The 26,151-nt window shown below is 35.0% G+C and overlaps 1 protein-coding gene across 4 annotated transcripts in view; it reads left to right on the forward strand.

The window, feature by feature from the left end:
* Positions 1–26,151, forward strand: part of RHBDF1 (rhomboid 5 homolog 1) — a 236,309-nt gene that overhangs the window by 73,598 nt on the left and 136,560 nt on the right. The window contains exon 2 of one of the 4 annotated variants that reach the window (XM_053694520.1): positions 23,845–23,909. The exons of the other annotated variants lie outside the window; for them this stretch is intronic. The gene's annotated coding sequence lies outside the window, so the exon portion shown is untranslated. The remainder of the gene's footprint in view (positions 1–23,844; positions 23,910–26,151) is intronic. 4 annotated transcript variants of the gene reach the window in all.

Consider the following 26,151-nt stretch of genomic DNA (forward strand, 5'->3'; position numbering starts at 1 on the left):
ATATACACTTGTCTTGTGTGCAGGAATAATGTCATTTACATATAGCTGTATATTGTCAGCAGAGCTGTATATTTATTATATATCCTGCTGTTAATATACACTTGTCTTGTGTGCAGGAATAATGTCATTTACATATAGCTGTATATGGTCAGCAGAGCTGTATTTATTATATATCCTGCTGTTAATATACACTTGTCTTGTGTGCAGGAATAATGTCATTTACATATAGCTGCATATGGTCAGCAGAACTGTATATTTATTATATATCCTGCTGTTAATATACACTTGTCTTGTGTGCAGGAATAATGTCATTTACATATAGCTGTATATGGTCAGCAGAGCTGTATATTTATTATATATCCTGCTGTTAATATACACTTGTCTTGTGTGCAGGAATAATGTCATTTACATATAGCTGCATATGGTCAGCAGAACTGTATATTTATTATATATCCTGCTGTTAATATACACTTGTCCTGTGTGCAGGAATAATGTCATTTACATATAGCTGTATATGGTCAGATGAGTCCAGTTTATTCTAGCTATAGAGTTTAATGTTATGATTTGTTCAATGTATGGTTGCTGGATTTTTCCTTTTGTTCCATGGTATTCTCCTTTCTCTAGAAGAGAACGCCATGACAGATATTTCTTTTACTGTTATAATATTGAGACTGTTCCCCGCTGCTATTGTCTTCACCTTTTTCTTTTTTCTGTACCCCATCTGTGCTCTCAATAAAAATATTTATTAAAAAAAAAAAAAAAAAAAAAAAAAATAGCTGTATATGGTCTGCAGAGCTGTATTTATTATATATCCTGCTGTTAATATACACTTGTCTTGTGTGCAGGAATAATGTCATTTACATATAGCTGCATATGGTCAGCAGAGCTGTATTTATTATATATCCTGCTGTTAATATACACTTGTCTTGTGTGCAGGAATAATGTCATTTACATATAGCTGCATATGGTCAGCAGAGCTGTATATTTATTATATATCCTGCTGTTAATATACACTTGTCTTGTGTGCAGGAATAATGTCATTTACATATAGCTGCATATGGTCAGCAGAACTGTATATTTATTATATATCCTGCTGTTAATATACACTTGTCTTGTGTGCAGGAATAATGTCATTTACATATAGCTGTATATGGTCAGCAGAACTGTATATTTATTATATATCCTGCTGTTAATATACACTTGTCCTGTGTGCAGGAATAATGTCATTTACATATAGCTGTATATGGTCAGCAGAGCTGTATATTTATTATATATCCTGCTGTTAATATACACTTGTCTTGTGTGCAGGAATAATGTCATTTACATATAGCTGCATATGGTCAGCAGAACTGTATATTTATTATATATCCTGCTGTTAATATACACTTGTCTTGTGTGCAGGAATAATGTCATTTACATATAGCTGTATATGGTCAGCAGAGCTGTATTTATTATATATCCTGCTGTTAATATACACTTGTCTTGCGTTCAGGAATAATGTCATTTACATATAGCTGTATATTGTCAGCAGAACTGTATATTTATTATATATCCTGCTGTTAATATACACTTGTCTTGTGTGCAGGAATAATTTCATTTACATATAGCTGTATATTGTTAGCAGAGCTGTATTTATTATATATCCTGCTGTTAATATACACTTGTCTTGTGTGCAGGAATAATCTCATTTACATATAGCTGTATATTGTCAGCAGAGCTGTATATTTATTATATATCCTGTTGTTAATATACACTTGTCTTGTGTGCAGGAATAATGTCATTTACATATAGCTGTATATGGTCAGCAGAGCTGTATTTATTATATATCCTGCTGTTAATATACACTTGTCTTGCGTTCAGGAATAATGTCATTTACATATAGCTGTATATTGTCAGCAGAACTGTATATTTATTATATATCCTGCTGTTAATATACACTTGTCTTGTGTGCAGGAATAATTTCATTTACATATAGCTGTATATTGTTAGCAGAGCTGTATTTATTATATATCCTGCTGTTAATATACACTTGTCTTGTGTGCAGGAATAATCTCATTTACATATAGCTGTATATTGTCAGCAGAGCTGTATATTTATTATATATCCTGTTGTTAATATACACTTGTCTTGTGTGCAGGAATAATGTCATTTACATATAGCTGTATATGGTCAGCAGAGCTGTATATTTATTATATATCCTGCTGTTAATATACACTTGTCTTGTGTGCAGGAATAATGTCATTTACATATAGCTGTATATGGTCAGCAGAGCTGTATTTATTATATATCCTGCTGTTAATATACACTTGTCTTGTGTGCAGGAATAATGTCATTTACATATAGCTGTATATTGTCAGCAGAGCTGTATATTTATTATATATCCTGCTGTTAATATACACTTGTCTTGTGTGCAGGAATAATGTAATTTACATATAGCTGTATATGGTCAGCAGAGCTGTATATTTATTATATATCCTGCTGTTAATATACACTTGTCTTGTGTGCAGGAATAATGTCATTTACATATACCTGTATATTGTCAGCAGAGCTGTATATTTATTATATATCCTGCTGTTAATATACACTTGTCTTGTGTGCAGGAATAATCTCATTTACATATAGCTGTATATGGTCAGTAGAGCTGTATATTTATTATATATCCTGCTGTTAATATACACTTGTCTTGTGTGCAGGAATAATGTCATTTACATATAGCTGTATATGGTCAGCAGAGCTGTATATTTATTATATATCCTGCTGTTAATATACACTTGTCTTGTGTGCAGGAATAATGTCATTTACACATAGCTGCATATGGTCAGCAGAGCTGTATATTTATTATATATCCTGCTGTTAATATACACTTGTCTTGTGTGCAGGAATAATGTCATTTACATATAGCTGCATATGGTCAGCAGAGCTGTATTTATTATATATCCTGCTGTTAATATACACTTGTCTTGTGTGCAGGAATAATGTCATTTACATATAGCTGTATATGGTCAGCAGAGCTGTATTTATTATATATCCTGCTGTTAATATACACTTGTCTTGTGTGCAGGAATAATGTCATTTACATATAGCTGTATATTGTCAGCAGAGCTGTATATTTATTATATATCCTGCTGTTAATATACACTTGTCTTGTGTGCAGGAATAATGTCATTTACATATAGCTGTATATGGTCAGCAGAGCTGTATTTATTATATATCCTGCTGTTAATATACACTTGTCTTGTGTGCAGGAATAATGTCATTTACATATAGCTGTATATGGTCAGCAGAGCTGTATATTTATTATATATCCTGCTGTTAATATACACTTGTCTTGTGTGCAGGAATAATGTAATTTACATGTAGCTGCATATGGTCAGCAGAGCTGTATATTTATTATATATCCTGCTGTTAATATACACTTGTCTTGTGTGCAGGAATAATGTCATTTACATATAGCTGTATATGGTTAGCAGAGCTGTATTTATTATATATCCTGCTGTTAATATACACTTGTCTTGTGTGCAGGAATAATCTCATTTACATATAGCTGTATATTGTCAGCAGAGCTGTATATTTATTATATATCCTGCTGTTAATATACACTTGTCTTGTGTGCAGGAATAATGTCATTTACATATAGCTGTATATGGTCAGTAGAGCTGTATATTTATTATATATCCTGCTGTTAATATACACTTGTCTTGTGTGCAGGAATAATGTAATGTACATATAGCTGTATATGGTCAGTAGAGCTGTATATTTATTATATATCCTGCTGTTAATATACACTTGTCTTGTGTGCAGGAATAATGTCATACATAATACATTAAAGGGGCATTTGTATTATTTATTCTGCTATAAATACATTAAAGGGACATATTGTTCTTACTATGAGTAGCACTTGTACAACTGTTGTGTAAAATAAAAGCAGTGTATGTTTGTGTGTATCTGGGTTTTACTGGCTGACAGAGACAGGTCCCATAGCAGATGCCTAGTGCTGTAGGATGTGCCCTGGTTCCCAGAGATGACTGAAGCGGTATCATCCGGCTGCTGGCAGCAGCAGCTTCATGTAATCCTACTTGGCAAGATTGTAGCTCTCATCAGGGCCAGACAGAACTGTTTAAGAAACGCTTAAGAAAGCCAAATAAGATGATTGTATTGGTTTGTTTGGGAAGCACTATTTAACCCTCATATAATACCACCAACAGACTGAAATGAGAAACCGCTGGCAAGCAGAACATCTCACCCCATATGCCCCTTCACGCTACCTCCCCAACTGCTAGATGCATTCTCTTCTGCATTCCCTAATTCCTACTGTGTTTACACTGGAGCGATTCTTCAGCTTCTGTAAGTCACAACATCAGCATTATACGCACGTACTCAGTCCCAGGGAGGTCATTAGTTAGGCCTAGGTCTGGCTGTTTCTGGTCAGGAGGTGCAGCTTGTAGTTATGCCAAGTGCAGGGCAAGTTAAATTGAACTGTTTCGTGAAATAAACAAGTGTGACAAAACACATAAAAAATACATTACATTCATAATAACAACATCTAATAAAAATGTATATATATGTAGATACATTTATATATATACAACAAAAGATAAATGAGATAGGGAACAAAGTCCCCTAACCCACCCTATAGCGCTACTATATAGTTATGATTGGAGTGCCCTACTATAGGTGGGTACCTCTATACAAAAAATATATAGCTGTGAATGAATCTGCAGCCAATTCCTGAAAGGCAGAGGTGTCCCTGAACACCCCTAAGAACATGAAACAGATACAAGGAATAGGAAGGCGCAAAAATCAACAGCTACAGACCACCGTAATTAAAAGGTGATAGTAAGTCTACAATCAACAATATGGGAACTAGATTATTCACAAAGAACGAAATAGATCTCATATGATGTAACTACTTTTTCACTCGGGAATTATATTGAATGCCCACCTCTTTGGTCAAGGAATTGCCAAGTTTTGGAAAGCTTCATACTGAGAGACCAACAATCTATCCATACTACAGAAGGTGCCTAGCCCAACAGTGATTTCGCTACACTCTTACCTCATAGGATTGAGGTTACTGGAAGTAAGTGCACATCCAAAAGGGGAAAGATTGATGAAGATTGTTATCCACTATTTTATTGATATTTTATCCTATCATCTTTTGGGATTGTGTTTCTTACTACTCACCGTATTATTATTGCTCTGAATTGCCTGTTCTATATGTATTGATATCTATTAGCCATTATATTATACTATTTTCTTTTTTTTATTATTTATTATACAATTATTTATTTATTTATTGTTGATTATAGACTTACTATCACCTTTTAATTACGGTGGTCTGTAATATTTATATATATATATATATATATATATATATATATATATATATATATATATATATATATATATGTTTATACATGTGAACATATGTATCTATGTATTTTTATGTGTATATATGTATTTAAAGACACATAAATACATATAATAATAAATAGAAACCAAAAGACTATCCTACCCAGCACAGAATAATCCCAGAAAATAATTGGTTTTAACCCCCTAGAGTAAAAACAAATGACATAGCAATACATATCCCTCATATCAAATCACAGCTAAGGAAAAATATATATATATATATATATATATATATATATATATGTGTGTGTGTGTGTGTATATATATCAAAAAATAATAAAGTCTCAATATCCTGTTACTGCACAGGACACAACAGTTATGCAAACAGTTCCCAAAACAGAAGCACACGTGTAGAAGGATTGATTGTCCTGTGAGGCAATTTTATGAAGTAATAATCTGGCTGTGGAGTGTGTCAGGGAACAAACAATACAGCATAGGTCCTTTACAAACACGCTCACTGATAGAGCTCCGGGCAATCACAGCTGTATATAATATCGTTACTACAGTTCCATAGATGAATTAGGTACTCACTCATACCCCCAAATGAGCAAATATTTCACCGCTGCTATTGGAAGTTCCTCTGCCGTAGCGGTCAGCGTAGCGGACTGTCAGGGATCCCACATATGTTCACATATATAGACATATATATATATATATATATTTATATATAAGTGCATTGGAGCCAATTGCTGTTAAGTAGATGAAAACATGTAAAATCATATTTTATGCAATATTCATATTTAATAAAGTGTTATACTGTGTATTTACTGTAAATATTTCACATTCCAATGTTCATTACATAGGGGAATATGTTCTAAGTATTTATTAATAGATATTGCTGTATATATCTGTATATATCTATACCTGTAAATATGTATTTATAAATAGAACACATTGTGCTATGTGAAGAATAGGAAATATTTTCATGTTAAGTTAGTTCACTTAAGATTACGCGATCGAGTTTGCGTGTGAGTAGGGTATTCATTCCCCCCCACACTTTTTTGATCCACTGACTTCTATGGGGGAATACATTAACGCACGCACAATATTCTAAGTTCGCTTTATGGGGCTGAATTATCAATGTGCGGACCGCCTACGGATACCTTGGTACGACTGTTAACACTGAGCATTTGTGACGTATTTTAGCATTTGAATAAATATATTTTTTACCTGATTACGCTGTGGGATACTGTTTACCTGCCAGTATAAAGTAGGTGTGCGCATCATACAGAACTTGTATTAGCTCTAACAAATGTGAGTAATCACTTTACCTTACCCAGTGGGTTTACAGTGTTACATTATTTTGTGTTTCCTTTCTCTTGTTTCTCATTTGAGGACCCACTGAAGATTCAAAGCACCAAAGATTTTGGTCAGGAACGGATATATCCTTCCAGTATTATTGAACTTTTTGCACTCTTGTTTTTCACATTTATTGTATTTTTGTTTCACATTGTGATTTTTGTAATTTTTATTTTTATTTATCATTGCACAAGCATTTCACTATAAATGCTTCTGCAATGCTGCCACCTGCACATTCGCGGCCAATCAGCTGCTAGCAGGGTGTGTCAATCAACCCGATCTGATACGATCGGGCGGATTGCTGTCCGCCGCCTCAGAGATGGCGGACGAGTTAAGGAGCAGCGGTCCTAAGACTGCTGCTTCATAACTCCTGTTTCCGGCAAGCCTGAAGGCTCGCGCAGAAACAGATGAATACGGGGCTATACAGGGCTTAATAAATCTGCCCCTTTGCACGCATCAGGTTAGTGCTCGTGCAAAAACAGTTTACTTTCAACTTGTAAAATTTGTTCATGGTTATGGTCTACTTTCTTCATTGTTACGGTTACATTCATGGTTATGGTTCCACTTGTTCATGGTTATGGTGCTTTGTTCATGGTCTTGGTTATAGTTACCTATCTGCATTGTTACGGTTACATTGGTTCATGGTTATGGTTCCACTTGTTCATGGTTATGGTGCTTTGTTTATGGTCTTGGTTATAGTTACCGTTCTTCATTGTTACGGTTACATTGGTTCATGGTTATGGTTCCACTTGTTCATGGTTATGGTTACATTGGGTCATGTGCAGTAATAACAATATGTTGTGAGGAGCCGGGGGTCCCTGCTCTGGAATTTGTAAAGCTGCTTTAGGGGAACATTAAAGTCATTTTTGTATTTGCTACAAATAAATGAGAACATTTTAATATGTATTATAGTTTTTTTATTAGACATTTATTATATACTGAAAAAATAATGTTGCTTTTATGCGTGTGGGGAATGTCTCTATGCACCAATAAACTGTGGCAAGTGAGATGTGCACAAACATATATTTCCAGCTTTTTCATGCAAAACAAAATATCCTATAATTAAATAGCATTTCATCATAGGAATGACAGATTTTTTATTTATTTCGATTAACTGGTTACATTATTGATGTGTGTTACATTTGTGTATTGTTACGTTTGTGTATTGTTACATTTGTGTATTGTTACATTTATATATTGTTACATTTGTGTATTGTTACGTTTGTGTATTGTTACATTTATATATTGTTACATTTGTGTATTGTTACATTTGTGTATTGTTACATTTATATATTGTTACATTTGTGTATTGTTACATTTGTATATTGTTACATTTGTATATTGTTACATTTGTGTATTGTTACATTTGTATATTGTTACATTTGTATATTGTTACATTTGTGTATTGCTACATTTGTGTATTGTTACATTTGTGTATTGTTACGTTTATATATTATTACATTTGTGTATTGTTACATTTGTATATTGTTACATTTGTATATTGTTAGATTTGTGTATTGCTACATTTGTATATTGTTACATTTGTATATTGTTACATTTGTGTATTGCTACATTTGTGTATTGTTACATTTGTATATTGTTACATTTATATATTGTTACATTTGTGTATTGTTACATTTGTATATTGTTACATTTGTATATTGTTACATTTGTATATTGTTACATTTGTGTATTGCTACGTTTGTATATTGTTACATTTGTGTATTGTTACATTTGTATATTGTTAAATTTATATATTGTTACATTTGTGTATTGTTACGTTTATATATTGTTACATTTGTGTATTGTTACATTTGTGTATTGTTACGTTTATATATTGTTACATTTGTGTATTGTTACATTTGTGTATTGTTACGTTTATATATTGTTACATTTGTGTATTGTTACGTTTATATATTGTTACATTTGTGTATTGTTACATTTGTGTATTGTTACGTTTATATATTGTTACATTTGTGTATTGTTACATTTGTGTATTGTTACGTTTATATATTGTTACATTTGTGTATTGTTACATTTGTGTATTGTTACATTTGTGTATTGTTACATTTATATATTGTTACATTTGTGTATTGTTACATTTGTGTATTGTTACATTTGTGTATTGTTACATTTGTGTATTGTTACGTTTATATATTGTTACATTTGTGTATTGTTACATTTGTGTATTGTTACGTTTATATATTGTTACATTTGTGTATTGTTACGTTTATATATTGTTACATTTGTGTATTGTTACATTTGTGTATTGTTACATTTGTGTATTGTTACGTTTATATATTGTTACATTTGTGTATTGTTACATTTGTGTATTGTTACGTTTATATATTGTTACATTTGTGTATTGTTACGTTTATATATTGTTACATTTGTATATTGTTACATTTGTGTATTGTTACATTTATATATTGTTACATTTGTGTATTGTTAAGTTTATAGCTACACTAAGGCACAACACAGGGCAATTTATAGCTACACTAATGCCGGGTACAATATTATTTATGGTTACTTTGTTACATTTATAGTGATATTAACTCAGGTTGCCCAGGAGAACTATTGTTGGTGATGTGGGCAGACTTGGGAACAGTTTGCTGCCTAAAGAGTTTTATGCAAATGGTGTGAAACATACTTCATTATGAACATCAAAGCTTTACCCTTAGAAGGTTTTGGCTCTATTAATGCGGCAGCCTAGAGCCAAACAGATCTGCCCATAATCAGGCACCTCTGTATAGAAAATATAATACAAGTCAAAGGACTCTCTGAAAATACAGGAAATAGGCGCCAGCTGGCAAATTGTTCTTTTTATGCATCTTCATATTCTGTCTTCCCACATTATATTCATTTGTTTACCAAGGACTTATACAGGGGGGGGGGGGGGATTGTCCAGAACCCATGAAGTCAGATTATTTTCTCTCATGATTCAGATGGAACATACGACTTTCCAATTTACTTCTATTATAGCCTTTGCTTTATTCTCCTGGTATCCTTTGTTGAAGCAGCAATGTACTATTGTGAGCCAACTGATCATATACTATGAGCTAATTAGAAGAGGCAAATATGTGCAGCCACCAATCAGCAGCAAGCTATCAGTAGTGCGCTGATGCTTCTGAGGATACATACATAGGTTTGCTTTTCACCAAAGAATACCAAGAAAATGAAGCAAATTTGAAAATAGAAATTGGAATATTGCTTAAAATTGTATGTTCAGGCTTCATTTAGACTTTCCTCGCCTTTTAATAGCAACAACAATATTCATATGATTAAATGAAGTTTTGGAGTTACTATAAGCTTTTTAGTTCATAGCTGGATTGTGGCCTGTCAATAAAATGATACAGACATAGGGCTAGATGGTGCGCTGTCGTTAGCATAGGTGCGATATTTGCGTTCATATCACGTTAAAAGTAAACACGACTGCACAAGCACAAACTAAATTTGCACTTGGGTTAAACTATCCATAGAAATTTTAGTTGAAAAGTGTTATAAGGGTTAAAAGGTTTATGGTATATGATTGACAAGTTGTCTGAATGGAAAGGGCTGTACTGTATGTATATATGTATGTATATATATATATGTGTGTGTGTGTATATATATATATATGTGTGTGTGTGTATATATATATATAAATGTGTGTGTGTGTATATATATATATATATGTGTGTGTGTGTGTGTATACATGTGCATTTATTTATTTATGTACATACATATATGCACATACATACACACACACATTTTATACATATACTGTATATACATATATATGTATAAATGTATAAAAAAAATATATATATTTACACTTTTGAGCCCTTTCCACTCAAATACCTGAAAAAGGACAAATCATTTTTAATTATATTTATTAATGTGTTTTACTGTGTAGGTACTGTAAATATTTTACATTTTAATGTTCTTAAATTGATGGTAAATGTAGGATTTACCATCACTAAAAATCAAAGTGAGTTTCATTCATCAACCTTGTAAAAAAGGGTGCTAAACTCACCCTTTCTGTGCCATTGCACAGCGCTAAATTCAGCGGTCTTCCCCTTGATTTTTAGTGATGGTAAATCCTAGCGTTTGTTAAAAGCTTGGATTTACCATCACTTTAACATAGGGGAAAATATTCTTTAAAATTTCTATAAATGTATTTCAATTTATATATATCTTACAAAAAAAGCACATACATATATATATATATATAAACAGAACATTTTATCCTATGCAAAGAACATGGGAATGTAATTTTTTACTCATGTCAGGTTAATGCTGTAAGTTGAATGCAGTGTCGGTTTAGTGAGCAGGCGATACGTGTTATGTTTTTTAAGTTGCCTCTCCATTGCAGTCTATGGGGAGAAGTTATCATGATCGCAATATCCGAAGTCCTGAAATTAACTTTTTACTTTCAACTTGTATAACGTACATTATCCTGTGCGTGTTTACTTTCATCTTGTAATACGTGGATTATACTGCGCGTGTTTACTTTAAATTGTATCCCACGCGTATTTACTTTAACTTGTAATACGTGCTTTATCCTGCACGTGTTTACTTTCAGCGGTATTAGTGCTCAAGCGTTAGCGCTAAATATCGCTCCACTTGTAATCTGGCCCATACTAGGGCACCAAATACCCCTTTATGACAAGGTTCAACAACATTTATTTATTTATTTATAAAATATTTTACCAGGAAGGATACATTGAGATTTCTCTCATTTTCAAGTATGTCCTGGGACAACATCTCTCACACTTCTATGAATAGTGAAGTTTTAAGTTGACCGTCTGTTTTTACATTTGAACTTAAAAACAAATTTACATTTAATTTCCAAAAAAAGTTCAATGCTTGTAAACTATATTTCCCCTTTTTTTAAACTTTATATGTTTTATACATTATTATGCAGAAACTGGGAGTTCTTTTATTAGAAACATTTTATATATTTAGCTAAATCATTACTCTTGCTGTTTATTTGTCTGCATAGGTAGGCTTTGTACTCTGGCCCAATAACAAAGTGTGATGCTCGTGCACTCTCACTGTACAACGTTATATCAGTCTCTAACTATTCCGCAGAAACATTATTTTGTGTCCTTATGACCCATCAGTTAAAGGGACATTCCAGTCAACATTTAAATGCACATAGATTAATTACATCTTTCAATAGAGACATATTTGCAATATATACATGTATTGGCAAAAATACTTCTAGTAAAAGTTATCACTGGTTTAGTGTTAGCATTTCTCTCTGCATGTGCATGTGAAGCACAGCTAGATATTCTCAGTGCACCAGCATTTTAAATACTGCAGCTGCTCAGAGCACCAGTGGGGCTTGTATCATGTCAGCAATTAACAAATTGAGTCATTATCAGATGGCACAAGCACCTTAGGCTCTCTGAGCAGGTGTTATGTTTAAAATGCTGGTGCACGGTACATACTTAAATACAATTTTGGAACAGCTTTATCTTTTATTAGAAACACTTTTGCTCCTACATGTATATTACAAAAATACTTCTATTTAAAACTGAAATACATCCATGTGGCTTCCAATTTTGGCTGGAATGTCCCTTTAATATTTGTTCATGATCAGGAGGAAATATCATTCTGTGGGACGGATTTAGACAACGTTTTTTACAATATTTCTTATGTCAGCTCCCTCTAATAGCAGCACAGGGTATTTATTAGCTTGAGATACAATTACAGGCTAGAGGAATTGCCTTTGTGAATACCACGTGCACTGACAGCCACATGCTCAGCTATGCACATTCTGTGATGGGGCCCCGTATTATATTACTGGTGTCACAAATAGTCACTTACTTAGTTACCCTGCTAATTACTGTACTCTCTAACAAATTAATACAGAGGGAATGTGCATGCTGTTCAGATGTATTGGTGTAATACAGAGGGAATGTGCATGCTGTTCAGATGTATTGGTGTAATACAGAGGGAATGTGCATGCTGTACAGATGTATTGGTGTAATACAGAGGGAATGTGCATGCTGTTCAGATGTATTGGTGTAATACAGAGGGAATGTGCATGCTGTACAGATGTATTGGTGTAATACAGAGGGAATGTGCATGCTGTACAGATGTATTGGTGTAATACAGAGAGAATGTGCATGCTGTACAGATGTATTGGTGTAATACAGAGAGAATGTGCATGCTGTACAGATGTATTGGTGTAATACAGAGGAATGTGCATGCTGTACAGATGTATTGGTGTAATACAGAGGGAATGTGCATGCTGTACAGATGTATTGGTGTAATACAGAGGAATGTGCATGCTGTACAGATGTATTGGTGTAATACAGAGGGAATGTGCATGCTGTTCAGATGTATTGGTGTAATACAGAGGGAATGTGCATGCTGTACAGATGTATTGGTGTAATACAGAGGGAATGTGCATGCTGTACAGATGTATTGGTGTAATACAGAGGGAATGTGCATGATGTACAGATGTATTGGTGTAATACAGAGAGAATGTGCATGCTGTACAGATGTATTGGTGTAATACAGAGGGAATGTGCATGCTGTTCAGATGTATTGGTGTAATACAGAGGGAATGTGCATGCTGTACAGATGTATTGGTGTAATACAGAGGGAATGTGCATGCTGTACAGATGTATTGGTGTAATACAGAGGGAATGTGCATGCTGTACAGATGTATTGGTGTAATACAGAGAGAATGTGCATGCTGTACAGATGTATTGGTGTAATACAGAGAGAATGTGCATGCTGTATAGATGTATTGGTGTAATACAGAGAGAATGTGCATGCTGTATAGATGTATTGGTGTAATACAGAGGGTATGTGCATGCTGTACAGATGTATTGGTGTAATACAGAGAGAATGTGCATGCTGTACAGATGTATTGGTGTAATACAGAGAGAATGTGCATGCTGTACAGATGTATTGGTGTAATACAGAGGAATGTGCATGCTGTACAGATGTATTGGTGTAATACAGAGAGAATGTGCATGCTGTACAGATGTATTGGTGTAATACAGAGGAATGTGCATGCTGTACAGATGTATTGGTGTAATACAGAGAGAATGTGCATGCTGTACAGATGTATTGGTGTAATACAGAGGAATGTGCATGCTGTACAGATGTATTCGTGTAATACAGAGAGAATGTGCATGCTGTACAGATGTATTGGTGTAATACAGAGGGAATGTGCATGCTGTACAGATGTATTGGTGTAATACAGAGGGAATGTGCATGCTGTACAGATGTATTGGTGTAATACAGAGGAATGTGCATGCTGTACAGATGTATTGGTGTAATACAGAGGGAATGTGCATGCTGTACAGATGTATTGGTGTAATACAGAGGAATGTGCATGCTGTTCAGATGTATTGGTGTAATACAGAGGGAATGTGCATGCTGTACAGATGTATTGGTGTAATACAGAGGGAATGTGCATGCTGTTCAGATGTATTGGTGTAATACAGAGGGAATGTGCATGCTGTACAGATGTATTGGTGTAATACAGAGAGAATGTGCATGCTGTACAGATGTATTGGTGTAATACAGAGAGAATGTGCATGCTGTACAGATGTATTGGTGTAATACAGAGAGAATGTGCATGCTGTACAGATGTATTGGTGTAATACAGAGGGAATGTGCATGCTGTACAGATGTATTGGTGTAATACAGAGGAATGTGCATGCTGTACAGATGTATTGGTGTAATACAGAGGAATGTGCATGCTGTACAGATGTATTGGTGTAATACAGAGAGAATGTGCATGCTGTACAGATGTATTGGTGTAATACAGAGATAATGTGCATGCTGTACAGATGTATTGGTGTAATACAGAGGGAATGTGCATGCTGTACAGATGTATTGGTGTAATACAGAGGGAATGTGCATGCTGTACAGATGTATTGGTGTAATACAGAGGGAATGTGCATGCTGTACAGATGTATTGGTGTAATACAGAGGGTATGTGCGTGCTGTACAGATGTATTGGTGTAATACAGAGAGAATGTGCATGCTGTACAGATGTATTGGTGTAATACAGAGGGAATGTGCATGCTGTACAGATGTATTGGTGTAATACAGAGGGAATGTGCATGCTGTACAGATGTATTGGTGTAATACAGAGGGAATGTGCATGCTGTACAGATGTATTGGTGTAATACAGAGGGAATGTGCATGCTGTACAGATGTATTGGTGTAATACAGAGGGAATGTGCATGCTGTACAGATGTATTGGTGTAATACAGAGAGAATGTGCATGCTGTACAGATGTATTGGTGTAATACAGAGGGAATGTGCATGCTGTACAGATGTATTGGTGTAATACAGACAGAATGTGCATGCTGTACAGATGTATTGGTGTAATACAGAGGGAATGTGCATGCTGTACAGATGTATTGGTGTAATACAGAGGGAATGTGCATGCTGTACAGATGTATTGGTGTAATACAGAGGGAATGTGCATGCTGTACAGATGTATTGGTGTAATACAGAGGGAATGTGCATGCTGTACAGATGTATTGGTGTAATACAGAGGGAATGTGCATGCTGTACAGATGTATTGGTGTAATACAGAGGAATGTGCATGCTGTACAGATGTATTGGTGTAATACAGAGGAATGTGCATGCTGTACAGATGTATTGGTGTAATACAGAGGGAATGTGCATGCTGTACAGATGTATTGGTGTAATACAGAGAGAATGTGCATGCTGTACAGATGTATTGGTGTAATACAGAGAGAATGTGCATGCTGTACAGGTGTATTAGGGTCATGCATATAGTGTGCAGTACATATGTATTGGTGTAATACACAGTGTTATCTGTGTATTAGGGTCATGCATATAGTGTGCAGTACATATGTATTGATGTAATACACAGTGTTATCTGTGTATTAGGGTCATGCATATAGTGTGCAGTACATATGTATTGGTGTAATACATATCTGTGTATTAGGGTCATGCATATAGTGTGCAGTACATATGTATTGGTGTAATACATATCTGTATATTAGGGTCATGCATATAGTGGGCAGTACATATGTATTGGTGTAATACACAGTGTTATCTGTGTATTAGGGTCATGCATATAGTGTGCAGTACATATGTATTGGTGTAATACACAGTGTTATCTGTGTATTAGGGTCATGCATATAGTGTGTAGTACATATGTATTGGTGTAATACACAGTGTTATCTGTGTATTAGGGTCATGCATATAGTGTGCAGTACAAATGTATTGGTGTAATACACAGTGTTATCTGTGTATTAGGGTCATGCATATAGTGTGCAGTACATATGTATTGATGTAATACTCAGTGTTATCTGTGTATTAGGGTCATGCATATAGTGTGCAGTACATATGTATTGGTGTAATACACAGTGTTATCTGTGTATTAGGGTCATGCATATAGTGTGCAGTACATATGTATTGGTGTAATACACAGTGTTATCTGTGTATTAGGGTCATGCATATAGTGTGCAGTACATATGTATTTATGTAATACACAGTGTTATCTGTGTATTAGGGTCATGCATATAGTGTGCAGTACATATGTATTGGTGTAATACATATCTGTGTATTAGGGTCATGCATATAGTGTGCAGTACATATGTATTGGTGTAATACATATCTGTGTATTAGGGTCATGCATATAGTGTGCAGTACATATGTATTGGTGTAATGCACAGTGTTATCTGTGTATTAGGATCATGCATATAGTGTGCAGTACATATGTATTGGTGTAATACATATCTGTGTATTAGGGTCATGCATATAGTGTGCAGTACATATGTATTGGTGTAATACATATCTGTGTATTAGGGTCATGCATATAGTGTGCAGTACATATGTATTGGTGTAATACATATCTGTGTATTAGGGACATGCATATAGTGTGCAGTACATATGTATTGGTGTAATACACAGTGTTATCTGTGTATTAGGGTCATGCATATAGTGTGCAGTACATATGTATTGATGTAATACATATCTGTGTATTAGGGTCATGCATATAGTGTGCAGTACATATGTATTGGTGTAATACACAGTGTTATCTGTGTATTAGGGTCATGCATATAGTGTGCAGTACATATGTATTGATGTAATACATATATGTGTATTAGGGTCATGCATATAGTGTGCAGTACATATGTATTGATGTAATGCACAGTGTTATCTGTGTATTAGGGTCATGCATATAGTGTGCAGTACATATGTATTGGTGTAATACATATCTGTGTATTAGGGTCATGCACATAGTGTGCAGTACATAAGTATTGGTGTAATACATATCTGTGTATTAGGGTCATGCATATAGTGTGCAGTACATATGTATTGGTGTAATACATATCTGTGTATTAGGGTCATGCATATAGTGTGCAGTACATATGTATTGGTGTAATACATATCTGTGTATTAGGGTCATGCATATAGTGTGCAGTACATATGTATTGGTGTAATACACAGTGTTATCTGTGTATTAGGGTCATGCATATAGTGTGCAGTACATATGTATTGGTGTAATACACAGTGTTATCTGTGTATTAGGGTCATGCATATAGTGTGCAGTACATATGTATTGGTGTACTACACAGTGTTATCTGTGTATTAGGGTCATGCATATAGTGTGCAGTACATATGTATTGGTGTAATACACAGTGTTATCTGTGTATTAGGGTCATGCATATAGTGTGCAGTACATATGTATTGATGTAATACTCAGTGTTATCTGTGTATTAGGGTCATGCATATAGTGTGCAGTACATATGTATTGGTGTAATACACAGTGTTATCTGTGTATTAGGGTCATGCATATAGTGTGCAGTACATATGTATTTATGTAATACACAGTGTTATCTGTGTATTAGGGTCATGCATATAGTGTGCAGTACATATGTATTGGTGTAATGCACAGTGTTATCTGTGTATTAGGGTCATGCATATAGTGTGCAGTACATATGTATTGGTGTAATGCACAGTGTTATCTGTGTATTAGGGTCATGCATATAGTGTGCAGTACATATGTATTGGTGTAATACATATCTGTGTATTAGGGTCATGCATATAGTGTGCAGTACATATGTATTGGTGTAATACATATCTGTGTATTAGGGTCATGCATATAGTGTGCAGTACATATGTATTGGTGTAATACACAGTGTTATCTGTGTATTAGGGTCATGCATATAGTGTGCAGTACATATGTATTGGTGTAATACACAGTGTTATCTGTGTATTAGGGTCATGCATATAGTGTGCAGTACATATGTATTGGTGTAATACACAGTGTTATCTGTGTATTAGGGTCATGCATATAGTGTGCAGTACATATGTATTGGTGTAATACACAGTGTTATCTGTGTATTAGGGTCATGCATATAGTGTGCAGTACATATGTATTGATGTAATACACAGTGTTATCTGTGTATTAGGGTCATGCATATAGTGTGCAGTACATATGTATTGATGTAATACATATCTGTGTATTAGGGTCATGCATATAGTGTGCAGTACATATGTATTGGTGTAATACATATCTGTGTATTAGGGTCATGCATATAGTGTGCAGTACATATGTATTGGTGTAATACATATCTGTGTATTAGGGTCATGCATATAGTGTGCAGTACATATGTATTGGTGTAATACATATCTGTGTATTAGGGTCATGCATATAGTGTGCAGTACATATGTATTGGTGTAATACACAGTGTTATCTGTGTATTAGGGTCATGCATATAGTGTGCAGTACATATGTATTGGTGTAATACACAGTGTTATCTGTGTATTAGGGTCATGCATATAGTGTGCAGTACATATGTATTGGTGTAATACACAGTGTTATCTGTGTATTAGGGTCATGCATATAGTGTGCAGTACATATGTATTGGTGTAATACACAGTGTTATCTGTGTATTAGGGTCATGCATATAGTGTGCAGTACATATGTATTGATGTAATACACAGTGTTATCTGTGTATTAGGGTCATGCATATAGTGTGCAGTACATATGTATTGATGTAATACATATCTGTGTATTAGGGTCATGCATATAGTGTGCAGTACATATGTATTGGTGTAATACATATCTGTGTATTAGGGTCATGCATATAGTGTGCAGTACATATGTATTGGTGTAATACATATCTGTGTATTAGGGTCATGCATATAGTGTGCAGTACATATGTATTGGTGTAATACATATCTGTGTATTAGGGTCATGCATATAGTGTGCAGTACATATGTATTGGTGTAATACATATCTGTGTATTAGGGTCATGCATATAGTGTGCAGTACATATGTATTGGTGTAATACATATCTGTGTATTAGGGTCATGCATATAGTGTGCAGTACATATGTATTGGTGTAATACACAGTGTTATCTGTGTATTAGGGTCATGCATATAGTGTGCAGTACATATGTATTGGTGTAATACACAGTGTTATCTGTGTATTAGGGTCATGCATATAGTGTGCAGTACATATGTATTGGTGTAATACACAGTGTTATCTGTGTATTAGGGTCATGCATATAGTGTGCAGTACATATGTATTGGTGTAATACATATCTGTGTATTAGGGTCATGCATATAGTGTGCAGTACATATGTATTGGTGTAATACATATCTGTGTATTAGGGTCATGCATATAGTGTGCAGTACATATGTATTGATGTAATACACAGTGTTATTTGTGTATTAGAGTCATGCATATAGTGTGCAGTACATATGTATTGGTGTAATACATATCTGTGTATTAGGGTCATGCATATAGTGTGCAGTACATATGTATTGGTGTAATACACAGTGTTATCTGTGTATTAGGGTCATGCATATAGTGTGCAGTACATATGTATTGGTGTAATACACAGTGTTATCTGTGTATTAGGGTCATGCATATAGTGTGCAGTACATATGTATTGGTGTAATGCACAGTGTTATCTGTGTATTAGGGTCATGCATATAGTGTGCAGTACATATGTATTGGTGTAATACACAGTGTTATCTGTGTATTAGGGTCATGCATATAGTGTGCAGTACATATGTATTGGTGTAATGCACAGTGTTATCTGTGTATTAGGGTCATGCATATAGTGTGCAGTACATATGTATTGGTGTAATACATATCTGTGTATTAGGGTCATGCATATAGTGTGCAGTACATATGTATTGGTGTAATACATATCTGTGTATTAGGGTCATGCATATAGTGTGCAGTACATATGTATTGGTGTAATACATATCTGTGTATTAGGGTCATGCATATAGTGTGCAGTACATATGTATTGGTGTAATACACAGTGTTATCTGTGTATTAGGGTCATGCATATAGTGTGCAGTACATATGTATTGATGTAATACACAGTGTTATCTGTGTATTAGGGTCATGCATATAGTGTGCAGTACATATGTATTGGTGTAATACATATCTGTGTATTAGGGTCATGCATATAGTGTGCAGTACATATGTATTGGTGTAATACACAGTGTTATCTGTGTATTAGGGTCATGCATATAGTGTGCAGTACATATGTATTGGTGTAATACACAGTGTTATCTGTGTATTAGGGTCATGCACATAGTGTGCAGTACATATGTATTGGTGTAATACATATCTGTGTATTAGGGTCATGCATATAGTGTGCAGTACATATGTATTGGTGTAATACATATCTGTGTATTAGGGTCATGCACATAGTGTGCAGTACATATGTATTGGTGTAATACATATCTGTGTATTAGGGTCATGCACATAGTGTGCAGTACATATGTATTGGTGTAATACACAGTGTTATCTGTGTATTAGGGTCATGCATATAGTGTGCAGTACATATGTATTGGTGTAATACATATCTGTGTATTAGGGTCATGCATATAGTGTGCAGTACATATGTATTGGTGTAATACATATCTGTGTATTAGGGTCATGCATATAGTGTGCAGTACATATGTATTGGTGTAATACATATCTGTGTATTAGGGTCATGCATATAGTGTGCAGTACATATGTATTGGTGTAATACACAGTGTTATCTGTGTATTAGGGTCATGCATATAGTGTGCAGTACATATGTATTGGTGTAATACACAGTGTTATCTGTGTATTAGGGTCATGCATATAGTGTGCAGTACATATGTATTGGTGTAATACACAGTGTTATCTGTGTATTAGGGTCATGCATATAGTGTGCAGTACATATGTATTGGTGTAATACATATCTGTGTATTAGGGTCATGCATATAGTGTGCAGTACATATGTATTGGTGTAATACACAGTGTTATCTGTGTATTAGGGTCATGCATATAGTGTGCAGTACATATGTATTGATGTAATACACAGTGTTATTTGTGTATTAGAGTCATGCATATAGTGTGCAGTACATATGTATTGGTGTAATACATATCTGTGTATTAGGGTCATGCATATAGTGTGCAGTACATATGTATTGGTGTAATGCACAGTGTTATCTGTGTATTAGGGTCATGCATATAGTGTGCAGTACATATGTATTGGTGTAATACATATCTGTGTATTAGGGTCATGCATATAGTGTGCAGTACATATGTATTGGTGTAATACATCGTGTTATCTGTGTATTAAGGTCATGCATATAGTGTGCAGTACATATGTATTTGTGTAATACACAGTGTTATCTGTGTATTAGGGTCATCCATATAGTGTGCAGTACATATGTATTGGTGTAATACACAGTGTTATCTGTGTATTAGGGTCATGCATATAGTGTGCAGTACATATGTATTGGTGTAATACACAGTGTTGTCTGTGTATTAGGGTCATGCATATAGTGTGCAGTACATATGTATTGGTGTAATACATATCTGTGTATTAGGGTCATGCATATAGTGTGCAGTACATATGTATTGGTGTAATACATATCTGTGTATTAGGGTCATGCATATAGTGTGCAGTACATATGTATTGGTGTAATACATATCTGTGTATTAGGGTCATGCATATAGTGTGCAGTACATATGTATTGGTGTAATACACAGTGTTGTCTGTGTATTAGGGTCATGCATATAGTGTGCAGTACATATGTATTGGTGTAATACATATCTGTGTATTAGGGTCATGCATATAGTGTGCAGTACATATGTATTGGTGTAATACACAGTGTTGTCTGTGTATTAGGGTCATGCATATAGTGTGCAGTACATATGTATTGGTGTAATACATATCTGTGTATTAGGGTCATGCATATAGTGTGCAGTACATATGTATTGGTGTAATACATATCTGTGTATTAGGGTCATGCACATAGTGTGCAGTACATATGTATTGGTGTAATACACAGTGTTATCTGTGTATTAGGGTCATGCATATAGTGTGCAGTACATATGTATTGGTGTAATACACAGTGTTGTCTGTGTATTAGGGTCATCCATATAGTGTGCAGTACATATGTATTGGTGTAATACACAGTGTTATCTGTGTATTAGGGTCATGCATATAGTGTGCAGTACATATGTATTGGTGTAATACACAGTGTTGTCTGTGTATTAGGGTCATGCATATAGTGTGCAGTACATATGTATTGGTGTAATACATATCTGTGTATTAGGGTCATGCATATAGTGTGCAGTACATATGTATTGGTGTAATACACAGTGTTGTCTGTGTATTAGGGTCATGCATATAGTGTGCAGTACATATGTATTGGTGTAATACATATCTGTGTATTAGGGTCATGCATATAGTGTGCAGTACATATGTATTGGTGTAATACATATCTGTGTATTAGGGTCATGCATATAGTGTGCAGTACATATGTATTGGTGTAATACACAGTGTTATCTGTGTATTAGGGTCATGCATATAGTGTGCAGTACATATGTATTGGTGTAATACACAGTGTTGTCTGTGTATTAGGGTCATGCATATAGTGTGCAGTACATATGTATTGGTGTAATACATATCTGTGTATTAGGGTCATGCATATAGTGTGCAGTACATATGTATTGGTGTAATACATATCTGTGTATTAGGGTCATGCATATAGTGTGCAGTACATATGTATTGGTGTAATACACAGTGTTATCTGTGTATTAGGGTCATGCATATAGTGTGCAGTACATATGTATTGGTGTAATACACAGTGTTGTCTGTGTATTAGGGTCATGCATATAGTGTGCAGTACATATGTATTGGTGTAATACATATCTGTGTATTAGGGTCATGCATATAGTGTGCAGTACATATGTATTGGTGTAATACATATCTGTGTATTAGGGTCATGCATATAGTGTGCAGTACATATGTATTGGTGTAATACACAGTGTTATCTGTGTATTAGGGTCATGCATATAGTGTGCAGTACATATGTATTGGTGTAATACATATCTGTGTATTAGGGTCATGCATATAGTGTGCAGTACATATGTATTGGTGTAATACACAGTGTTATCTGTGTATTAGGGTCATGCATATAGTGTGCAGTACATATGTATGCTCGCCTGCTAATAAACTGCTTTCCCCCATAGCCCCGGCCTGTTGTCCCCTATGGAGCAGGATTAGACTTGTAGAGTCTGCTGCATCAGGTTCCCTCATTTACTTAGCACGGACGGCGCTGCTTTGTTCTTTAATGACTTAAAGGAAGTCCTTTGTAGGTCTGATCCATCAGAAACCTTTCCAGTTTGGTGTAATTAAGGCTCAGCTTGCCTGTGGTGCATGATGAAAAACAGCTGATTCTCTTCATATTAAAAATATTTCCTATGATAATAAATAGCAACACAGATCTCAGGACTAATTTATTCTCAGGCCTATCTCAGACAACTTTCCCTTTGTCTGTGCTGGTGGCTCCGTGTGTCACCTACCCTTTGTATAGAGGGACTTCCACACAAGACTTAGCAAAACATAACGTTTGTCCTTTTTTTAAAACTGTATAAAGTGTTGTTCTTTTATTTTAGTAGCTTGTTTATTGCAGTTTTTAACCTGTGAGGCATTTTGGGATTATGGTTCCTGAACTATATACTGTATGTCACTGTACATGAGGTCTGAGCAATAACTGCTGGTTCCTCTCAGGCACTAACAGCATTAACTAATTCTATGGGATCCTAATGGAAGATTTAGAAGCCACCAGAACTTTTAGTGCTGCTATTAAATATTTTTCTAACTTTTTTTTTTTTTTTACAGATTTTGATACCTTTAATGGGCCAATGTATTGATATACTGAGATGTTGTATTCTTAGAAATTACAGGTGATCTTCTGTCCATTGTCCAAACCTAGAAATTAGATGTCAGCTCAGTATCCAGCAGAACCTATTTGTCCTTAAAGGGACACTGGACCCATTTTTTTTCTTTCGTGATTCAGATAGAGCATAACATTTTAAACAACTTTCTTATTTACTCCTATTATCAAATTTTCTTAATTCTCTTGGTATCTTTATTTGAAATGCAAGAATGTAAGTTTAGATGCCGGCCCATTTTTGGTGAACAACCTGGGTTGTTCTTGCTGATTGGTGGATAAATTCATCCACCAAAAAAAAAATACTGTCCAGAGTTCTGAACTAATAAATAAGCTTAGATGCCTTTTTTCAAATAAAGCTAGCAAGAGAACGAAGAAAAAATGATAATAGGAGTAAATTAGAAAGTTGCTTAAAATGTTATGCTCTATCTGAATCACAAAAGAAAAAAATTGGGTTCAGTGTCCCTTTAAGTTGCCTGAGATGCCATTTAGTGAAGGAATAAATGGTACATTCATCTTAACAGGGTGATGGGCTACAGTTGTACCAGTCCCAAAGAGAATATTATTTTTATTGGTAACTTTTAGTAGACCAACATCTTTATAAATGTAGATATTGTCTTTTTGTTGCTATTTAGGATGCATTTCATGGGTGGGAGGCAGTGTTCTCTGTAAGGCCAGTTTTGTGTGTGGACCAGCAGTGAAACAGTTAATAAGGGAGCAACACCTTGCAGTCTTCATTGTGTAGTGTTTGATAATTGCTCTAATTAACTGTTTCACTGCTGGGGTGCTCACAAAATTGGCCTTAGAGGGAACCCTGGTGACGGGACAGTTTGGGCTCATGTTAACAATCTGACCTATAACTGAAGAAGAGACTTGTGAGGTTTTGGAAGTTTATTGAGCACAAACCTTTGATTAATGAATTTATAAATGGCATTAACAGCCGCTGAAAGGTATCACAATGTGCTTAGAGGAACATTCTCTGCCACATCCGTATGACAATAGCCCTATAGGATATAGGAGTTTTCACTACGGTCTCATGGTCTGCAATGAAGTATCCTACTGGCTTTTCCTGCTTATTGTGTCCTCCTCACATCGTAACTTCAGCTCTTTTCAGATGAGTGTACTTTTAACCCACTGATTGCCACAGAGGTAAAGGTGTGTCTGTCTGTTAGAAAGTGCAGTGAGTGTTGCACAGACGTCGGGGTAAGATAAAAACAATGTATATTTTCTTGCAGAGTCTTTTACAGTGACCCAAGTCTATTCTCACAGTGTAATTGTATCTATGAATGTGCGTGAAGAGTTATTGTCATTAAACAAATGAACAAGAGCAGGTTCTGCCCAGGAGCAAACATTCATCTTTTGTGCACTTTTCATGTGGTTTGGAGAGCACAGAGATTCATTATGGAGTAGAATCCTTTAATGAGTTTCCTGTATGAGGGTGATGAGCTAGCTCACAGTGCACAGCCCTGGGGTGCCGTCATCTTGTGACTTACGTGTTTGAGCCCAGTATGCTCTGGCATTCAGCAATGTACTTTACGGTTAAGTTGCTTTTTCTCAGAAATGAGCTTCAAAGAGAACATCATTAAAGGGACCGTAAACACCTTGATATTGTTCTATTAAATGTTTAGTTACTTGCAGTAAAACAACTCTGCAATATACTTTCATTAATTATTTGGCCCCTTTTTCACATGGCTAACCCTGCTACATATCTGTAAACAATTCATTGTATACTAACATAATGACAGTGACTACCCTTGTCTGGAGACTAAAGCACAGATTAGCTTCTCCATATAAGGCAAATGGTGGGTAAAACAATATCAGCAAAAAAGGATTTTAATTTGCTATAAAAACATTTAGACTTGGCTGGTATGTTATTATATGTCTGTTCCAGGCTGGACATGGACTTTTATTATTCAAATGTTCCCTCTTTGTTTCTGTATCCTCTGGTAAAAGTCAGTTTGTTTACATGAGAGCATACTGAGATAGGCACAGGGGCGTGCACGTTATTGAGCATTACCTCCAGTATAACGTGCTGGTTTAAAGGGACACTGTACCCAAAAATTTTCTTTCGTAATTCAGATAGAGCAGACATTTTAAGCAACTTTCTAATTTACTTCTATTCTCAAATTTTCTTCATTCTCTTGGTATCTTTATTTGAAATGCAAGAATGTAAGTTTAGATGCCGGCCCATTTTTGGTGAACAACCTGGGTTGTCCTTGCTGATTGGTGGATAAATTCATCCACAAATAAAAAAG

The sequence above is a fragment of the Bombina bombina genome, chromosome 11 (genome assembly GCF_027579735.1).
Source record: "Bombina bombina isolate aBomBom1 chromosome 11, aBomBom1.pri, whole genome shotgun sequence".
Taxonomy (NCBI): domain Eukaryota; kingdom Metazoa; phylum Chordata; class Amphibia; order Anura; family Bombinatoridae; genus Bombina; species Bombina bombina.